Here is an 18,662-nt window from a genome sequence, read left to right as displayed (position 1 = left end):
AGTCAGGCACGCGGGGTATTTTTTCATTTTAGGGCTAACTCTGCCTGTTCTTGTGGAGCTTGGCTTGGTTTGGTTGCAAAAATCTGAAAAAAGGCTGTTCTCCAAAGAAACGGTTTGTTGACTCTTGCCAGTCCCAGTGTGGCTTCGGGTGCGAGAGGCCCCGGGGTCAACTCCCGGACAAGCCCTCGCCAAAGGGTCTGGTTGCCACTCTCCCTTTCTTTTTTCCCCCAACTTTTGCCTGCGTTTTTCTCCCCAGTCCCGTGGCGTGAGAGTGGCGTTAGGGTGTAAAGGTGGTTTGTTGCCCTAGGCGTGCGACAGAGCCAGCGTGGAGGTGACCTTGGAAAGCTGAAGAGAGGCGCGGTCCTTTTCAACTTTAGGCCTACAGCGGCCTGTTGTTTCTCCCGACTTCCGAGGCGTGCGAGCCCCTCCTGGCAAGAGAGGCTTGTTGGTCTAGAGATAGGAGTCTCGCGTAGGCTGCGAGAAATCCCGGACAAGCCCTTGCCATGGTTTCTTTGCTGCTCTCCTGTAAATTCGTGGGGGGCGGGCCGGGGCTAGTCTTTCCTGGGGTGCTTTTCCTGCTGTTCTTTCTATTCGGTTCGCGTGGCGGCACGGGTCCGCTCACCGCTGCTCCTTCCCTGGACTGCTTCCTAAAAGTCCTGGTTTCCTCCTGGCTCCGGGTGTACCAGCTGCAAATCCTCCCAGGGAGCGAGTGCCCTTTCCCAGCAGCAGCAACCTCTGTCTGTTGCCGGCTTCCTGGCTTTAGAGGCCCTGCCCGTTCCTGCCCAGCTGAGTCCGCTTGCACTCCATCTCTGCTCCCTGGCTCTTGCTCCAGGTGCAGCCCGTTGGCGGCGTTGATAGGCCTAGCTGGCCACCGTAACGCCTTCCAGTCCTGGCGGGGGAGCGAAACCTCATCAGCACAGTGAGCGTTTTGTTTGGTTCACTCTGAGGGGCCAGGGCATGTCCAGCACCTGGGGGTGTGGCTTGTTGGTCTAGGAGCATGATTCTTGCTTTGGGAGCAAGAGGTCCCGGGTTCAAATCCCGGACAAGCCCTTGCGGGAGCTCTCTCGGATGGTGCGATTCACCCGGCCTGTGTTTTTGCTCCAACCGCCTGTCGAGCCACAGCTGCCTTAGCGTCCAAGGAGTGCCGGGTTGCCCTGGTGGCGGCAGAGCCTGGGAGCTAGGGTTGCAGAGGGCCGGCCAGTGGCCGCCTCCTCCAGTGTGGGCAGGGCCATCTTGAGCACGTGGCGCAAGGGCAACTGGGGCGCGGGCCAGGGAGGCTGGGCAGCCGTCTCAGCCACTGGCGGGGAACCGGCTCGAGGTGGGGCACATGGAGACAGCGGCATCCTCCGCCCATTGGACCCAAAGGGGTTGACCTGGTGGCCCAAATCCTTTCCTGACGCCGTGTCCCCACAAATGACGCCCGCCGGGCCTTCATGCGCCCCACCGCAAGCCACGCAGGGAGGCTTAACCGTCCAGCTCTACACCACGCTGGGGAGCCTTTCCGATGGAAACCCCGACCATGGGGGGAGGCTTACCTGTGGGCCTACGCAGGAGGACGAGCTTGACAGCTCCCCGCACACCAGCCCTCCACTGGGCACAGGCACACGCTCCCAGCCCCAAGACAAGAACCCAGCGCACGCCTCAGACACAGAAGTGCACACAGACCTGGGGCGCCCGCACTCTAGCCGGACAGCTCTCAGGGCAGGACCCCGACTCCACAAGGAGCACCCGCTCAGACGGAAAGGGGACTTTCTGGATCTTTTCTTCTACCCACACTTCTCCTCACTGGCGAGGGCTCAACCTATCCCTCCCTGGGAGGCAAAGACGCAGGCACTCCATGCTACCGATCGGCGACCAACAGCACACACAGACTGTTGCCTAGGGCGTCGTGGCACTGGAGGAGCACCAGTTAGAACTGGTGAAAATTTACAGGCGGCTTGGGTTTTGGCCTAACCTTCTGAGGCCATACGACAGGCCCCACACCCAAAGGTGGCTTGTTGGTCTAGGAGTATGATTCTCGCTTCGGGTGCGAGAGGTCCCGGTTCAAATCCCGGACAAGCCCTCCCGAGGCCGTGTTTCCTGCCCTCCCTTTGCGCCCGTCAGGCTCTTTCGGGGCCCGTTTTTGGAAACTCCTGGGAAACGCTGCTTTCCTTACAGTTCCAAAAGGATGAGTCGGAAAGGAGCGTGAGTCTGCTTTTGGGCGCAAGAGATCACGGGTCTCAGTTTCATCCAGGCCCTTGCCAAGCCTGCCTTTGCGGCTGACTATTGCGCGCTTCTTTGTTTGTTCATGGCTTGTTCGTTTCCCCCTATTGCTCCCCAACGTCCCGAAGAGTGAGGGCTGCGTTAGGGTCTGAATTTGGTTCCTCGGTCCGGCTGAACGGTTCTCACTTACGGCGTGAGAGAGCGAGGAGGAGACCTTGGAAAGGTGAAGTCAGGCACGCGGGGTATTTTTTCATTTTAGGGCTAACTCTGCCTGTTCTTGTGGAGCTTGGCTTGGTTTGGTTGCAAAAATCTGAAAAAAGGCTGTTCTCCAAAGAAACGGTTTGTTGACTCTTGCCAGTCCCAGTGTGGCTTGGTGCGAGAGGCCCGGGGTCAACTCCCGGACAAGCCCTCGCCAAAGGGTCTGGTTGCCACTCTCCCTTTCTTTTTCCCCAACTTTTGCCTGCGTTTTCTCCCCAGTCCCGTGGCGTGAGAGTGGCGTTAGGGTGTAAAGGTGGTTTGTTGCCCTAGGCGTGCGACAGAGCCAGCGTGGAGGTGACCTTGGAAAGCTGAAGAGAGGCGCGGTCCTTTTCAACTTTAGGCCTACAGCGGCCTGTTGTTTCTCCCAGACTTCCGAGGCGTGCCGAGCCCCTCCTGGCAAGAGAGGCTTGTTGGTCTAGAGATAGGAGTCTCGCGTAGGCTGCGAAATCCCGGACAAGCCCTTGCCATGGTTTCTTTGCTGCTCTCCTGTAAATTCGTGGGGCGGGCCGGGGCTAGTCTTTCCCTGGGGTGCTTTTCCTGCTGTTCTTTCTATTCGGTTCGCGTGGCGGCACGGGTCCGCTCACCGCTGCTCCTTCCCTGGACTGCTTCCTAAAGTCCTGGTTTCCTCCTGGCTCCGGGTGTACCAGCTGCAAATCCTCCCAGGGAGCGAGTGCCCTTTCCCAGCAGCAGCAACCTCTGTCTGTTGCCGGCTTCCTGGCTTTAGAGGCCCTGCCCGTTCCTGCCCAGCTGAGTCCGCTTGCACTCCATCTCTGCTCCCTGGCTCTTGCTCCAGGTGCAGCCCGTTGGCGGCGTTGATAGGCCTAGCTGGCCACCGTAACGCCTTCCAGTCCTGGCGGGGGAGCGAAACCTCATCAGCACAGTGAGCGTTTTGTTTGGTTCACTCTGAGGGGCCAGGGCATGTCCAGCACCTGGGGGTGTGGCTTGTTGGTCTAGGAGCATGATTCTTGCTTTGGGAGCAAGAGGTCCCGGGTTCAAATCCCGGACAAGCCCTTGCGGGAGCTCTCTCGGATGGTGCGATTCACCCGGCCTGTGTTTTTGCTCCAACCGTCTGTCGAGCCACAGCTGCCTTAGCGTCCGAAGGGAGTGCCGGGTTGCCCTGGTGGCCGGCAGAGCCTGGGAGCTAGGGTTGCAGAGGGCCGGCCCGAGTGGCCGCCTCCTCCAGTGTGGGCAGGGCCATCTTGAGCACGTGGCGCAAGGGCAACTGGGGGCGCGGGCCAGGAGGCTGGGCAGCCGTCTCAGCCACTGGCGGGGGAACCGGCTCGAGGTGGGGGCACAGGGAGACAGCGGCATCCTCCGCCCATTGGACCCAAAGGGGTTGACCTGGTGGCCCAAATCCTTTCCTGACGCCGTGTCCCCACAAATGACGCCCGCCGGGCCTTCATGCACCCCACCGCAAGCCACGCAGGGAGGCTTAACCGTCCAGCTCTACACCACGCTGGGGAGCCTTTCCGATGGAAACCCCGACCATGGGGGGAGGCTTACCTGTGGGCCTACGCAGGAGGACGAGCTTGACAGCTCCCCGCACACCAGCCCTCCACTGGGCACAGGCACACGCTCCCAGCCCCAAGACAAGAACCCAGCGCACGCCTCAGACACAGAAGTGCACACAGACCTGGGGGCGCCCGCACCCTAGCCGGACAGCTCTCAGGGGCAGGACCCCCGACTCCACAAGGGAGCACCCCGCTCAGACGGAAAGGGGGACTTTCTGGATCTTTTCTTCTACCCACACTTCTCCTCACTGGCGAGGGCTCAACCTATCCCTCCCTGGGAGGCAAAGACGCAGGCACTCCATGCTACCGACCGGCGACCAACAGCACACACAGACTGTTGCCTCCGGCGTCGGGGCACTGGAGGAGCACCAGTTAGAACTGGTGAAAATTTACAGGCGGCTTGGGTTTTGGCCTAACCTTCTGAGGCCATACGACAGGCCCCACACCCAAAGGTGGCTTGTTGGTCTAGGAGTATGATTCTCGCTTCGGGTGCGAGAGGTCCCGGGTTCAAATCCCGGACAAGCCCTCCCCGAGGCCGTGTTTCCTGCCCTCCTTTGCGCCGTCCAGGCTCTTTCAGGGCCCGTTTTTGGAAACTCCTGGGAAACGCTGCTTTCCTTACAGTTCCAAAAGGATGAGTCGGAAAGGAGCGTGAGTCTGCTTTTGGGCGCAAGAGATCACGGGTCTCAGTTTCATCCAGGCCCTTGCCAAGCCTGCCTTTGCGGCTGACTATTGCGCTTCTTTGTTTGTTCATGGCTTGTTCGTTTTTTCCCCCTATTGCTCCCCAACGTCCCGAAGAGTGAGGGCTGCGTTAGGGTCTGAATTTGGTTCCTCGGTCCGGCTGAACGGTTCTCACTTACGGCGTGAGAGAGCGAGGAGGAGACCTTGGAAAGGTGAAGTCAGGCACGCGGTATTTTTTCATTTTAGGGCTAACTCTGCCTGTTCTTGTGGAGCTTGGCTTGGTTTGGTTGCAAAAATCTGAAAAAAGGCTGTTCTCCAAAGAAACGGTTTGTTGACTCTTGCCAGTCCCAGTGTGGCTTCGGGTGCGAGAGACCCCGGGGTCAACTCCCGGACAAGCCCTCGCCAAAGGGTCTGGTTGCCACTCTCCCTTTCTTTTTCCCCCAACTTTTGCCTGCGTTTTCTCCCCAGTCCCGTGGCGTGAGAGTGGCGTTAGGGTGTAAAGGTGGTTTGTTGCCCTAGGCGTGCGACAGAGCCAGCGTGGAGGTGACCTTGGAAAGCTGAAGAGAGGCGCGGTCCTTTTCAACTTTAGGCCTACAGCGGCCTGTTGTTTCTCCCCGACTTCCGAGACGTGCCGAGCCCCTCCCTGGCAAGAGAGGCTTGTTGGTCTAGAGATAGGAGTCTCGCGTAGGCTGCGAGAAATCCCGGACAAGCCCTTGCCATGGTTTCTTTGCTGCTCTTCTGTAAATTCGTGCGGGGCGGGCCGGGAGCTAGTCTTTCCCTGGGGGTGCTTTTCCTGCTGTTCTTTCTATTCGGTTCGCGTGGCGGCACGGGTCCGCTCACCGCTGCTCCTTCCCTGGACTGCTTCCTAAAAGTCCTGGTTTCCCTCCTGGCTCCGGGTGTACCAGCTGCAAATCCTCCCAGGGAGCGAGTGCCCTTCCCAGCAGCAGCAACCTCTGTCTGTTGCCGGCTTCCTGGCTTTAGAGGCCCTGCCCGTTCCTGCCCAGCTGAGTCCGCTTGCACTCCATCTCTGCTCCCTGGCTCTTGCTCCAGGTGCAGCCCGTTGGCGGCGTTGATAGGCCTAGCTGGCCACCGTAACGCCTTCCAGTCCTGGCGGGGGAGCGAAACCTCATCAGCACAGTGAGCGTTTTGTTTGGTTCACTCTGAGGGGCCAGGGCATGTCCAGCACCTGGGGGTGTGGCTTGTTGGTCTAGGAGCATGATTCTTGCTTTGGGAGCAAGAGGTCCCGGTTCAAATCCCGGACAAGCCCTTTGCGGAGCTCTCTCGGATGGTGCGATTCACCCAGGCCTGTGTTTTTGCTCCAACCGCCTGTCGAGCCACAGCTGCCTTAGCGTCCAAGGAGTGCCGGGTTGCCCTGGTGGCCGGCAGAGCCTGGGAGCTAGGGTTGCAGAGGGCCGGCCCGAGTGGCCGCCTCCTCCAGTGTGGGCAGGGCCATCTTGAGCACGTGGCGCAAGGGCAACTGGGGCGCGGCCAGGAGGCTGGGCAGCCGTCTCAGCCACTGGCGGGGGAACCGGCTCGAGGTGGGGGCACAGGGAGACAGCGGCATCCTCCGCCCATTGGACCCAAAGGGGTTGACCTGGTGGCCCAAATCCTTTCCTGACGCCGTGTCCCCACAAATGACGCCCACCGGTCCTTCATGCGCCCCACCGCAAGCCACGCAGGGAGGCTTAACCGTCCAGCTCTACACCACGCTGGGGAGCCTTTCCGATGGAAACCCCGACCATGGGGGGAGGCTTACCTGTGGGCCTACGCAGGAGGACGAGCTTGACAGCTCCCCGCACACCAGCCCTCCACTGGGCACAGGCACACGCTCCCAGCCCCAAGACAAGAACCCAGCGCACGCCTCAGACACAAAAGTGCACACAGACCTGGGGGCGCCCGCACCCTAGCCGGACAGCTCTCAGGGGCAGGACCCCCGACTCCACAAGGGAGCACCCCGCTCAGACGGAAAGGGGGACTTTCTGGATCTTTTCTTCTACCCACACTTCTCCTCACTGGCGAGGGCTCAACCTATCCCTCCCTGGGAGGCAAAGACGCAGGCACTCCATGCTACCGACCGGCGACCAACAGCACACACAGACTGTTGCCTAGGGCGTCGTGGCACTGGAGGAGCACCAGTTAGAACTGGTGAAAATTTACAGGCGGCTTGGGTTTTGGCCTAACCTTCTGAGGCCATACGACAGGCCCCACACCCAAAGGTGGCTTGTTGGTCTAGGAGTATGATTCTCGCTTCGGGTGCGAGAGGTCCCGGGTTCAAATCCCGGACAAGCCCTCCCCGAGGCCGTGTTTCCTGCCCTTCCTTCGTGCCGTCAGGCTCTTTCGGGGCCTGTTTTTTGGAAACTCCTGGGAAACGCTGCTTTCCTTACAGTTCCAAAAGGATGAGTCGGAAAGGAGCGTGAGTCTGCTTTTGGGCGCAAGAGATCACGGGTCTCAGTTTCATCCAGGCCCTTGCCAAGCCTGCCTTTGCGGCTGACTATTGCGCGCTTCTTTGTTTGTTCATGGCTTGTTCGTTTTTTCCCCCTATTGCTCCCCAACGTCCCGAAGAGTGAGGGCTGCGTTAGGGTCTGAATTTGGTTCCTCGGTCCGGCTGAACGGTTCTCACTTACGGCGTGAGAGAGCGAGGAGGAGACCTTGGAAAGGTGAAGTCAGGCACGCGGGGTATTTTTTCATTTTAGGGCTAACTCTGCCTGTTCTTGTGGAGCTTGGCTTGGTTTGGTTGCAAAAATCTGAAAAAAGGCTGTTCTCCAAAGAAACGGTTTGTTGACTCTTGCCAGTCCCAGTGTGGCTTCGGGTGCGAGAGGCCCCGGGTCAACTCCCGACAAGCCCTCGCCAAAGGGTCTGGTTGCCACTCTCCCTTTCTTTTTTCCCCCAACTTTTGCCTGCGTTTTTCTCCCCAGTCCCGTGGCGTGAGAGTGGCGTTAGGGTGTAAAGGTGGTTTGTTGCCCTAGGCGTGCGACAGAGCCAGCGTGGAGGTGACCTTGGAAAGCTGAAGAGAGGCGCGGTCCTTTTCAACTTTAGGCCTACAGCGGCCTGTTGTTTCTCCCCGACTTCCGAGGCGTGCCGAGCCCCTCCCTGGCAAGAGAGGCTTGTTGGTCTAGAGATAGGAGTCTCGCGTAGGCTGCGAGAAATCCCGGACAAGCCCTTGCCATGGTTTCTTTGCTGCTCCTGTAAATTCGTGGGGGCGGCCGGGGCTAGTCTTTCCTGGGGGTGCTTTTCCTGCTGTTCTTTCTATTCGGTTCGCGTGGCGGCACGGGTCCGCTCACCGCTGCTCCTTCCTGGACTGCTTCCTAAAAGTCCTGGTTTCCTCCTGGCTCCGGGTGTACCAGCTGCAAATCCTCCCAGGAGCGAGTGCCCTTTCCCAGCAGCAGCAACCTCTGTCTGTTGCCGGCTTCCTGGCTTTAGAGGCCCTGCCTGCTCCTGCCCAGCTGAGTCCGCTTGCACTCCATCTCTGCTCCCTGGCTCTTGCTCCAGGTGCAGCCCGTTGGCGGCGTTGATAGGCCTAGCTGGCCACCGTAACGCCTTCCAGTCCTGGCGGGGGAGCGAAACCTCATCAGCACAGTGAGCGTTTTGTTTGGTTCACTCTGAGGGGCCAGGGCATGTCCAGCACCTGGGGGTGTGGCTTGTTGGTCTAGGAGCATGATTCTTGCTTTGGGAGCAAGAGGTCCCGGGTTCAAATCCCGGACAAGCCCTTGCGGGAGCTCTCGGATGGTGCGATTCACCCGGCCTGTGTTTTTGCTCCAACCGCCTGTCGAGCCACAGCTGCCTTAGCGTCCAAGGAGTGCCGGGTTGCCCTGGTGGCCGGCAGAGCCTGGGAGCTAGGGTTGCAGAGGGCCGCCCGAGTGGCCGCCTCCTCCAGTGTGGGCAGGGCCATCTTGAGCACGTGGCGCAAGGGCAACTGGGGCGCGGGCCAGGAGGCTGGGCAGCCGCCTCAGCCACTGGCGGGGAACTGCTCGAGGTGGGGCACAGGAGACAGCGGCATCCTCCGCCCATTGGACCCAAAGGGGTTGACCTGGTGGCCCAAATCCTTTCCTGACGCCGTGTCCCCACAAATGACGCCCGCTGGCCTTCATGCGCCCCACCGCAAGCCACGCAGGGAGGCTTAACCGCCCAGCTCTACACCACGCTGGGGAGCCTTTCCGATGGAAACCCCGACCATGGGGAGGCTTACCTGTGGGCTCACGCAGGAGGACGAGCTTGACAGCTCCCCGCACACCAGCCCTCCACTGGGCACAGGCACACGCTCCCAGCCCCAAGACAAGAACCCAGCGCACGCCTCAGACACAAAAGTGCACACAGACCTGGGGGCGCCCGCACCCTAGCCGGACAGCTCTCAGGGGCAGGACCCCCGACTCCACAAGGGAGCACCCCGCTCAGACGGAAAGGGGGACTTTCTGGATCTTTTCTTCTACCCACACTTCTCCTCACTGGCGAGGGCTCAACCTATCCCTCCCTGGGAGGCAAAGACGCAGGCACTCCATGCTACCGACCGGCGACCAACAGCACACACAGACTGTTGCCTAGGGCGTCGTGGCACTGGAGGAGCACCAGTTAGAACTGGTGAAAATTTACAGGCGGCTTGGGTTTTGGCCTAACCTTCTGAGGCCATACGACAGGCCCCACACCCAAAGGTGGCTTGTTGGTCTAGGAGTATGATTCTCGCCTGGTGCGAGAGGTCCCGGTTCAAATCCCGGACAAGCCCTCCCGAGGCCGTGTTTCCTGCCCTCCTTCGCGCCGTCAGGCTCTTTCGGGCCCGCTTTTGAAACTCCTGGGAAACGCTGCTTTCCTTACAGTTCCAAAAGGATGAGTCGGAAAGGAGCGTGAGTCTGCTTTTGGGCGCAAGAGATCACGGGTCTCAGTTTCATCCAGGCCCTTGCCAAGCCTGCCTTTGCGGCTGACTATTGCGCGCTTCTTTGTTTGTTCATGGCTTGTTCGTTTTTTCCCCCTATTGCTCCCCAACGTCCCGAAGAGTGAGGGCTGCGTTAGGGTCTGAATTTGGTTCCTCGGTCCGCTGAACGGTTCTCACTTACGGCGTGAGAGAGCGAGGAGGAGACCTTGGAAAGGTGAAGTCAGGCACGCGGGGTATTTTTTCATTTTAGGGCTAACTCTGCCTGTTCTTGTGGAGCTTGGCTTGGTTTGGTTGCAAAAATCTGAAAAAAGGCTGTTCTCCAAAGAAACGGTTTGTTGACTCTTGCCAGTCCCAGTGTGGCTGCGTAGAGGCCCCGGGTCAACTCCCGACAAGCCCTCGCCAAAGGGTCTGGTTGCCACTCTCCTTTCTTTTTCCCCAACTTTTGCCTGCGTTTTTCTCCCCAGTCCCGTGGCGTGAGAGTGGCGTTAGGGTGTAAAGGTGGTTTGTTGCCCTAGGCGTGCGACAGAGCCAGCGTGGAGGTGACCTTGGAAAGCTGAAGAGAGGCGCGGTCCTTTTCAACTTTAGGCCTACAGCGGCCTGTTGTTTCTCCCGACTTCCGAGGCGTGCCGAGCCCTCCCTGGCAAGAGAGGCTTGTTGGTCTAGAGATAGGAGTCTCGCGTAGGCTGCGAAATCCCGGACAAGCCCTTGCCATGGTTTCTTTGCTGCTCTCCTGTAAATTCGTGGGGCGGGCCGGGGCTAGTCTTTCCTGGGGGTGCTTTTCCTGCTGTTCTTTCTATTCGGTTCGCGTGGCGGCACGGGTCCGCTCACCGCTGCTCCTTCCTGGACTGCTTCCTAAAAGTCCTGGTTTCCTCCTGGCTCCGGGTGTACCAGCTGCAAATCCTCCCAGGAGCGAGTGCCCTTTCCCAGCAGCAGCAACCTCTGTCTGTTGCCGGCTTCCTGGCTTTAGAGGCCCTGCCCGTTCCTGCCCAGCTGAGTCCGCTTGCACTCCATCTCTGCTCCCTGGCTCTTGCTCCAGGTGCAGCCCGTTGGCGGCGTTGATAGGCCTAGCTGGCCACCGTAACGCCTTCCAGTCCTGGCGGGGGGAGCGAAACCTCATCAGCACAGTGAGCGTTTTGTTTGGTTCACTCTGAGGGGCCAGGGCATGTCCAGCACCTGGGGGTGTGGCTTGTTGGTCTAGGAGCATGATTCTTGCTTTGGGAGCAAGAGGTCCCGGGTTCAAATCCCGACAAGCCCTTGCGGAGCTCTCGGATGGTGCGATTCACCCAGCCTGTGTTTTTGCTCCAACCGTCTGTCGAGCCACAGCTGCCTTAGCGTCCGAAGGGAGTGCCGGGTTGCCCTGGTGGCCGGCAGAGCCTGGGAGCTAGGGTTGCAGAGGGCCGGCCCGAGTGGCCGCCTCCAGTGTGGGCAGGGCCATCTTGAGCACGTGGCGCAAGGGCAACTGGGGCGCGGCCAGGAGGCTGGGCAGCCGTCTCAGCCACTGGCGGGGAACCGGCTCGAGGTGGGGGCACAGGGAGACAGCGGCATCCTCCGCCCATTGGACCCAAAGGGGTTGACCTGGTGGCCCAAATCCTTTCCTGACGCCGTGTCCCCACAAATGACGCCCGCCGGGCCTTCATGCGCCCCACCGCAAGCCACGCAGGGAGGCTTAACCGTCCAGCTCTACACCACGCTGGGGAGCCTTTCCGATGGAAACCCCGACCATGGGGGGAGGCTTACCTGTGGGCCTACGCAGGAGGACGAGCTTGACAGCTCCCCGCACACCAGCCCTCCACTGGGCACAGGCACACGCTCCCAGCCCCAAGACAAGAACCCAGCGCACGCCTCAGACACAAAAGTGCACACAGACCTGGGGGCGCCCGCACCCTAGCCGGACAGCTCTCAGGGGCAGGACCCCCGACTCCACAAGGGAGCACCCCGCTCAGACGGAAAGGGGGACTTTCTGGATCTTTTCTTCTACCCACACTTCTCCTCACTGGCGAGGGCTCAACCTATCCCTCCCTGGGAGGCAAAGACGCAGGCACTCCATGCTACCGACCGGCGACCAACAGCACACACAGACTGTTGCCTAGGGCGTCGTGGCACTGGAGGAGCACCAGTTAGAACTGGTGAAAATTTACAGGCGGCTTGGGTTTTGGCCTAACCTTCTGAGGCCATACGACAGGCCCCACACCCAAAGGTGGCTTGTTGGTCTAGGAGTATGATTCTCGCTTCGGGTGCGAGAGGTCCCGGGTTCAAATCCCGGACAAGCCCTCCCCGAGGCCGTGTTTCCTGCCCTCCCTTTGCGCCGTCAGGCTCTTTCGGGGCCCGTTTTTGGAAACTCCTGGGAAACGCTGCTTTCCTTACAGTTCCAAAAGGATGAGTCGGAAAGGAGCGTGAGTCTGCTTTTGGGCGCAAGAGATCACGGGTCTCAGTTTCATCCAGGCCCTTGCCAAGCCTGCCTTTGCGGCTGACTATTGCGCGCTTCTTTGTTTGTTCATGGCTTGTCTGCTTTTTTCCCCTAGTGCTCCCCAACGTCCCGAAGAGTGAGGGCTGCGTTAGGGTCTGAATTTGGTTCCTCGGTCCGGCTGAACGGTTCTCACTTACGGCGTGAGAGAGCGAGGAGGAGACCTTGGAAAGGTGAAGTCAGGCACGCAGGGTATTTTTTCATTTTATGGCTAACTCTGCCTGTTCTTGTGGAGCTTGGCTTGGTTTGGTTGCAAAAATCTGAAAAAAGGCTGTTCTCCAAAGAAACGGTTTGTTGACTCTTGCCAGTCCCAGTGTGGCTTGGTGCGAGAGGCCCCGGGTCAACTCCCGACAAGCCCTCGCCAAAGGGTCTGGTTGCCACTCTCCCTTTCTTTTTTCCCCCAACTTTTGCCTGCGTTTTTCTCCCCAGTCCCGTGGCGTGAGAGTGGCGTTAGGGTGTAAAGGTGGTTTGTTGCCCTAGGCGTGCGACAGAGCCAGCGTGGAGGTGACCTTGGAAAGCTGAAGAGAGGCGCGGTCCTTTTCAACTTTAGGCCTACAGCGGCCTGTTGTTTCTCCCCGACTTCCGAGGCGTGCCGAGCCCCTCCCTGGCAAGAGAGGCTTGTTGGTCTAGAGATAGGAGTCTCGCGTAGGCTGCGAGAAATCCCGGACAAGCCCTTGCCATGGTTTCTTTGCTGCTCTCCTGTAAATTCGTGGGGGGCGGCCGGGGCTAGTCTTTCCTGGGGTGCTTTTCCTGCTGTTCTTTCTATTCGGTTCGCGTGGCGGCACGGGTCCGCTCACCGCTGCTCCTTCCTGGACTGCTTCCTAAAAGTCCTGGTTTCCTCCTGGCTCCGGGTGTACCAGCTGCAAATCCTCCCAGGGAGCGAGTGCCCTTTCCCAGCAGCAGCAACCTCTGTCTGTTGCCGGCTTCCTGGCTTTAGAGGCCCTGCCCGTTCCTGCCCAGCTGAGTCCGCTTGCACTCCATCTCTGCTCCCTGGCTCTTGCTCCAGGTGCAGCCCGTTGGCGGCGTTGATAGGCCTAGCTGGCCACCGTAACGCCTTCCAGTCCTGGCGGGGGAGCGAAACCTCATCAGCACAGTGAGCGTTTTGTTTGGTTCACTCTGAGGGGCCAGGGCATGTCCAGCACCTGGGGGTGTGGCTTGTTGGTCTAGGAGCATGATTCTTGCTTTGGGAGCAAGAGGTCCCGGGTTCAAATCCCGGACAAGCCCTTTGCGGAGCTCTCTCGGATGGTGCGATTCACCCGGCCTGTGTTTTTGCTCCAACCGCCTGTCGAGCCACAGCTGCCTTAGCGTCCGAAGGTAGTGCCGGGTTGCCCTGGATGCCGGCAGAGCCTCGGAGCAACGGTTGCAGACGGCCGACTCCTCCAGTGTGGGCAGGGACATCTTGAGCACGTTGCGAAAGTGCAACTGGGGGCGCGGGCCAGGAGGCTGGGCAGCCGTCTCAGCCACTGGCGGGGAACCGGCTCGAGGTGGGGCACAGGGAGACAGCGGCATCCTCCGCCCATTGGACCCAAAGGGGTTGACCTGGTGGCCCAAATCCTTTCCTGACGCCGTGTCGCCACAAATGACGCCCGCCGGGCCTTCATGCGCCCCACCGCAAGCCACGCAGGGAGGCTTAACCGTCCAGCTCTACACCACGCTGGGGAGCCTTTCCGATGGAAACCCCGACCATGGGGGGAGGCTTACCTGTGGGCCTACGCAGGAGGACGAGCTTGACAGCTCCCCGCACACCAGCCCTCCACTGGGCACAGGCACACGCTCCCAGCCCCAAGACAAGAACCCAGCGCACGCCTCAGACACAAAAGTGCACACAGACCTGGGGGCGCCCGCACCCTAGCCGGACAGCTCTCAGGGCAGGACCCCGACTCCACAAGGAGCACCCCGCTCAGACGGAAAGGGGGACTTTCTGGATCTTTTCTTCTACCCACACTTCTCCTCACTGGCGAGGGCTCAACCTATCCCTCCCTGGGAGGCAAAGACGCAGGCACTCCATGCTACCGACCGGCGACCAACAGCACACACAGACTGTTGCCTAGGGCGTCGTGGCACTGGAGGAGCACCAGTTAGAACTGGTGAAAATTTACAGGCGGCTTGGGTTTTGGCCTAACCTTCTGAGGCCATACGACAGGCCCCACACCCAAAGGTGGCTTGTTGGTCTAGGAGTATGATTCTCGCTTCGGGTGCGAGAGGTCCCGGGTTCAAATCCCGGACAAGCCCTCCCCGAGGCCGTGTTTCCTGCCCTCCCTTCGCGCCGTCAGGCTCTTTCGGGGCCCGTTTTTGGAAACTCCTGGGAAACGCTGCTTTCCTTACAGTTCCAAAAGGATGAGTCGGAAAGGAGCGTGAGTCTGCTTTTGGGCGCAAGAGATCACGGGTCTCAGTTTCATCCAGGCCCTTGCCAAGCCTGCCTTTGCGGCTGACTATTGCGCGCTTCTTTGTTTGTTCATGGCTTGTTCGTTTTTTCCCCCTATTGCTCCCCAACGTCCCGAAGAGTGAGGGCTGCGTTAGGGTCTGAATTTGGTTCCTCGGTCCGGCTGAACGGTTCTCACTTACGGCGTGAGAGAGCGAGGAGGAGACCTTGGAAAGGTGAAGTCAGGCACGCGGGGTATTTTTTCATTTTAGGGCTAACTCTGCCTGTTCTTGTGGAGCTTGGCTTGGTTTGGTTGCAAAAATCTGAAAAAAGGCTGTTCTCCAAAGAAACGGTTTGTTGACTCTTGCCAGTCCCAGTGTGGCTTCGGGTGCGAGAGGCCCCGGGGTCAACTCCCGGACAAGCCCTCGCCAAAGGGTCTGGTTGCCACTCTCCCTTTCTTTTTTCCCCCAACTTTTGCCTGCGTTTTTCTCCCCAGTCCCGTGGCGTGAGAGTGGCGTTAGGGTGTAAAGGTGGTTTGTTGCCCTAGGCGTGCGACAGAGCCAGCGTGGAGGTGACCTTGGAAAGCTGAAGAGAGGCGCGGTCCTTTTCAACTTTAGGCCTACAGCGGCCTGTTGTTTCTCCCCGACTTCCGAGGCGTGCCGAGCCCCTCCCTGGCAAGAGAGGCTTGTTGGTCTAGAGATAGGAGTCTCGCGTAGGCTGCGAGAAATCCCGGACAAGCCCTTGCCATGGTTTCTTTGCTGCTCTCCTGTAAATTCGTGGGGGGCGGGCCGGGGGCTAGTCTTTCCTGGGGTGCTTTTCCTGCTGTTCTTTCTATTCGGTTCGCGTGGCGGCAGGTCCGCTCACCGCTGCTCCTTCCTGGACTGCTTCCTAAAAGTCCTGGTTTCCCTCCTGGCTCGGGTGTACCAGCTGCAAATCCTCCCAGGAGCGAGTGCCCTTTCCCAGCAGCAGCAACCTCTGTCTGTTGCCGGCTTCCTGGCTTTAGAGGCCCTGCCCGTTCCTGCCCAGCTGAGTCCGCTTGCACTCCATCTCTGCTCCCTGGCTCTTGCTCCAGGTGCAGCCCGTTGGCGGCGTTGATAGGCCTAGCTGGCCACCGTAACGCCTTCCAGTCCTGGCGGGGGGAGCGAAACCTCATCAGCACAGTGAGCGTTTTGTTTGGTTCACTCTGAGGGGCCAGGGCATGTCCAGCACCTGGGGGTGTGGCTTGTTGGTCTAGGAGCATGATTCTTGCTTTGGGAGCAAGAGGTCCCGGGTTCAAATCCCGGACAAGCCCTTGCGGGAGCTCTCTCGGATGGTGCGATTCACCCGGCCTGTGTTTTTGCTCCAACCGTCTGTCGAGCCACAGCTGCCTTAGCGTCCGAAGGGAGTGCCGGGTTGCCCTGGTGGCCGGCAGAGCCTGGGAGCTAGGGTTGCAGAGGGCCGGCCCGAGTGGCCGCCTCCTCCAGTGTGGGCAGGGCCATCTTGAGCACGTGGCGCAAAGGGCAACTGGGGCGCGGGCCAGGGAGGCTGGGCAGCCGTCTCAGCCACTGGCGGGAACCGGCTCGAGGTGGGGGCACAGGAGACAGCGGCATCCTCCGCCCATTGGACCCAAAGGGGTTGACCTGGTGGCCCAAATCCTTTCCTGAGGCCGTGTCCCCACAAATGACGCCCGCCGGGCCTTCATGCGCCCACCGCAAGCCACGCGAGGCTTAACCGTCCAGCTCTACACCACGCTGGGAGCCTTTCCGATGGAAACCCCGACCATGGGGGGAGGCTTACCTGTGGGCCTACGCAGGAGGACGAGCTTGACAGCTCCCCGCACACCAGCCCTCCACTGGGCACAGGCACACGCTCCCAGCCCCAAGACAAGAACCCAGCGCACGCCTCAGACACAAAAGTGCACACAGACCTGGGGCGCCCGCACCTAGCCGGACAGCTCTCAGGGCAGGACCCCGACTCCACAAGGAGCACCCGCTCAGACGGAAAGGGGACTTTCTGGATCTTTTCTTCTACCCACACTTCTCCTCACTGGCGAGGGCTCAACCTATCCCTCCTGGGAGGCAAAGACCAGAGCACTCCATGCTACCGACCGGCGACCAACAGCACACACAGACTGTTGCCTAGGCGTCGTGGCACTGGAGGAGCACCAGTTAGAACTGGTGAAAATTTACAGGCGGCTTGGGTTTTGGCCTAACCTTCTGAGGCCATACGACAGGCCCCACACCCAAAGGTGGCTTGTTGGTCTAGGAGTATGATTCTCGCTTCGGGTGCGAGAGGTCCCGGGTTCAAATCCCGGACAAGCCCTCCCCGAGGCCGTGTTTCCTGCCCTCCCTCCTTTGCGCGCCGTCAGGCTCTTTCGGGGCCCGTTTTTGGAAACTCCTGGGAAACGCTGCTTTCCTTACAGTTCCAAAAGGATGAGTCGGAAAGGAGCGTGAGTCTGCTTTTGGGCGCAAGAGATCACGGGTCTCAGTTTCATCCAGGCCCTTGCCAAGCCTGCCTTTGCGGCTGACTATTGCGCTTCTTTGTTTGTTCATGGCTTGTTCGTTTTTTCCCCCTATTGCTCCCCAACGTCCCGAAGAGTGAGGGCTGCGTTAGGGTCTGAATTTGGTTCCTCGGTCCGGCTGAACGGTTCTCACTTACGGCGTGAGAGAGCGAGGAGGAGACCTTGGAAAGGTGAAGTCAGGCACGCGGGGTATTTTTTCATTTTAGGGCTAACTCTGCCTGTTCTTGTGGAGCTTGGCTTGGTTTGGTTGCAAAAATCTGAAAAAAGGCTGTTCTCCAAAGAAACGGTTTGTTGACTCTTGCCAGTCCCAGTGTGGCTTCGGGTGCGAGAGACCCCGGGGTCAACTCCCGGACAAGCCCTCGCCAAAGGGTCTGGTTGCCACTCTCCTTTCTTTTTCCCCCAACTTTTGCCTGCGTTTTCTCCCCAGTCCCGTGGCGTGAGAGTGGCGTTAGGGTGTAAAGGTGGTTTGTTGCCCTAGGCGTGCGACAGAGCCAGCGTGGAGGTGACCTTGGAAAGCTGAAGAGAGCGCGGTCCTTTTCAACTTTAGGCCTACAGCGGCCTGTTGTTTCTCCCGACTTCCGAGGCGTGCGAGCCCTCCCTGGCAAGAGAGGCTTGTTGGTCTAGAGATAGGAGTCTCGCGTAGGCTGCGAGAAATCCCGGACAAGCCCTTGCCATGGTTTCTTTGCTGCTCTCCTGTAAATTCGTGGGGCGGGCCGGGGCTAGTCTTTCCCTGGGGTGCTTTTCCTGCTGTTCTTTCTATTCGGTTCGCGTGGCGGCACGGGTCCGCTCACCGCTGCTCCTTCCCTGGACTGCTTCCTAAAGTCCTGGTTTCCCTCCTGGCTCCGGGTGTACCAGCTGCAAATCCTCCCAGGAGGCGAGTGCCCTTTCCCAGCAGCAGCAACCTCTGTCTGTTGCCGGCTTCCTGGCTTTAGAGGCCCTGCCCGTTCCTGCCCAGCTGAGTCCGCTTGCACTCCATCTCTGCTCCTGGCTCTTGCTCCAGGTGCAGCCCGTTGGCGGCGTTGATAGGCCTAGCTGGCCACCGTAACGCCTTCCAGTCCTGGCGGGGCGAAACCTCATCAGCACAGTGAGCGTTTTGTTTGGTTCACTCTGAGGGCCAGGGCATGTCCAGCACCTGGGGTGTGGCTTGTTGGTCTAGGAGCATGATTCTTGCTTTGGGAGCAAGAGGTCCCGGGTTCAAATCCCGGACAAGCCCTTGCGGAGCTCTCTCGGATGGTGCGATTCACCCGGCCTGTGTTTTTGCTCCAACCGTCTGTCGAGCCACAGCTGCCTTAGCGTCCGAAGGAGTGCCGGGTTGCCCTGGTGGCGGCAGAGCCTGGGAGCTAGGGTTGCAGAGGGCCGCCTCCTCCAGTGTGGGCAGGGCCATCTTGAGCACGTGGCGCAAGGGCAACTGGGGGCGCGGGCCAGGGGAGGCTGGGCAGCCGTCTCAGCCACTGGCGGGGGAACCGGCTCGAGGTGGGGGCACAGGGAGACAGCGGCATCCTCCGCCCATTGGACCCAAAGGGGTTGACCTGGTGGCCCAAATCCTTTCCTGAGGCCGTGTCCCCACAAATGACGCCCGCCGGGCCTTCATGCGCCCCACCGCAAGCCACGCAGGGAGGCTTAACCGTCCAGCTCTACACCACGCTGGGAGCCTTTCCGATGGAAACCCCGACCATGGGGGGAGGCTTACCTGTGGGCCTACGCAGGAGGACGAGCTTGACAGCTCCCCGCACACCAGCCCTCCACTGGGCACAGGCACACGCTCCCAGCCCCAAGACAAGAACCCAGCGCACGCCTCAGACACAAAAGTGCACACAGACCTG

General features: G+C 60.1%; 11 non-coding genes across 11 annotated transcripts; all 11 read left to right on the top strand.

Annotated features, from left to right (window-relative positions):
• The first annotated feature begins 978 nt into the window (after positions 1-978).
• On the top strand, positions 979-1,050 carry TRNAP-UGG. Its single transcript has one exon. It is a non-coding gene; the product is annotated as a tRNA-Pro (tRNA).
• Positions 1,051-3,399: 2,349 nt separating this feature from the next.
• Positions 3,400-3,471, top strand: TRNAP-UGG. Its single transcript has one exon. It is a non-coding gene; the product is annotated as a tRNA-Pro (tRNA).
• Positions 3,472-4,425: 954 nt separating this feature from the next.
• On the top strand, positions 4,426-4,497 carry TRNAP-CGG. The gene has a single exon. It is a non-coding gene; the product is annotated as a tRNA-Pro (tRNA).
• A 2,370-nt stretch (positions 4,498-6,867) lies between these two features.
• On the top strand, positions 6,868-6,939 carry TRNAP-CGG. The gene has a single exon. It is a non-coding gene; the product is annotated as a tRNA-Pro (tRNA).
• A 1,345-nt stretch (positions 6,940-8,284) lies between these two features.
• Positions 8,285-8,356, top strand: TRNAP-UGG. The gene has a single exon. It is a non-coding gene; the product is annotated as a tRNA-Pro (tRNA).
• A 3,356-nt stretch (positions 8,357-11,712) lies between these two features.
• Positions 11,713-11,784, top strand: TRNAP-CGG. Its single transcript has one exon. It is a non-coding gene; the product is annotated as a tRNA-Pro (tRNA).
• Positions 11,785-13,129: 1,345 nt separating this feature from the next.
• Positions 13,130-13,201, top strand: TRNAP-UGG. Its single transcript has one exon. It is a non-coding gene; the product is annotated as a tRNA-Pro (tRNA).
• Positions 13,202-14,137: 936 nt separating this feature from the next.
• Positions 14,138-14,209, top strand: TRNAP-CGG. The gene has a single exon. It is a non-coding gene; the product is annotated as a tRNA-Pro (tRNA).
• Positions 14,210-15,558: 1,349 nt separating this feature from the next.
• On the top strand, positions 15,559-15,630 carry TRNAP-UGG. Its single transcript has one exon. It is a non-coding gene; the product is annotated as a tRNA-Pro (tRNA).
• A 938-nt stretch (positions 15,631-16,568) lies between these two features.
• On the top strand, positions 16,569-16,640 carry TRNAP-CGG. The gene has a single exon. It is a non-coding gene; the product is annotated as a tRNA-Pro (tRNA).
• A 1,340-nt stretch (positions 16,641-17,980) lies between these two features.
• Positions 17,981-18,052, top strand: TRNAP-UGG. The gene has a single exon. It is a non-coding gene; the product is annotated as a tRNA-Pro (tRNA).
• Positions 18,053-18,662: the final 610 nt, after the last annotated feature.

This window comes from Mauremys reevesii, linkage group 6 (genome assembly GCF_016161935.1).
Source record: "Mauremys reevesii isolate NIE-2019 linkage group 6, ASM1616193v1, whole genome shotgun sequence".
Taxonomy (NCBI): domain Eukaryota; kingdom Metazoa; phylum Chordata; order Testudines; family Geoemydidae; genus Mauremys; species Mauremys reevesii.
This window is presented reverse-complemented; position numbering and strand designations above follow the sequence as displayed.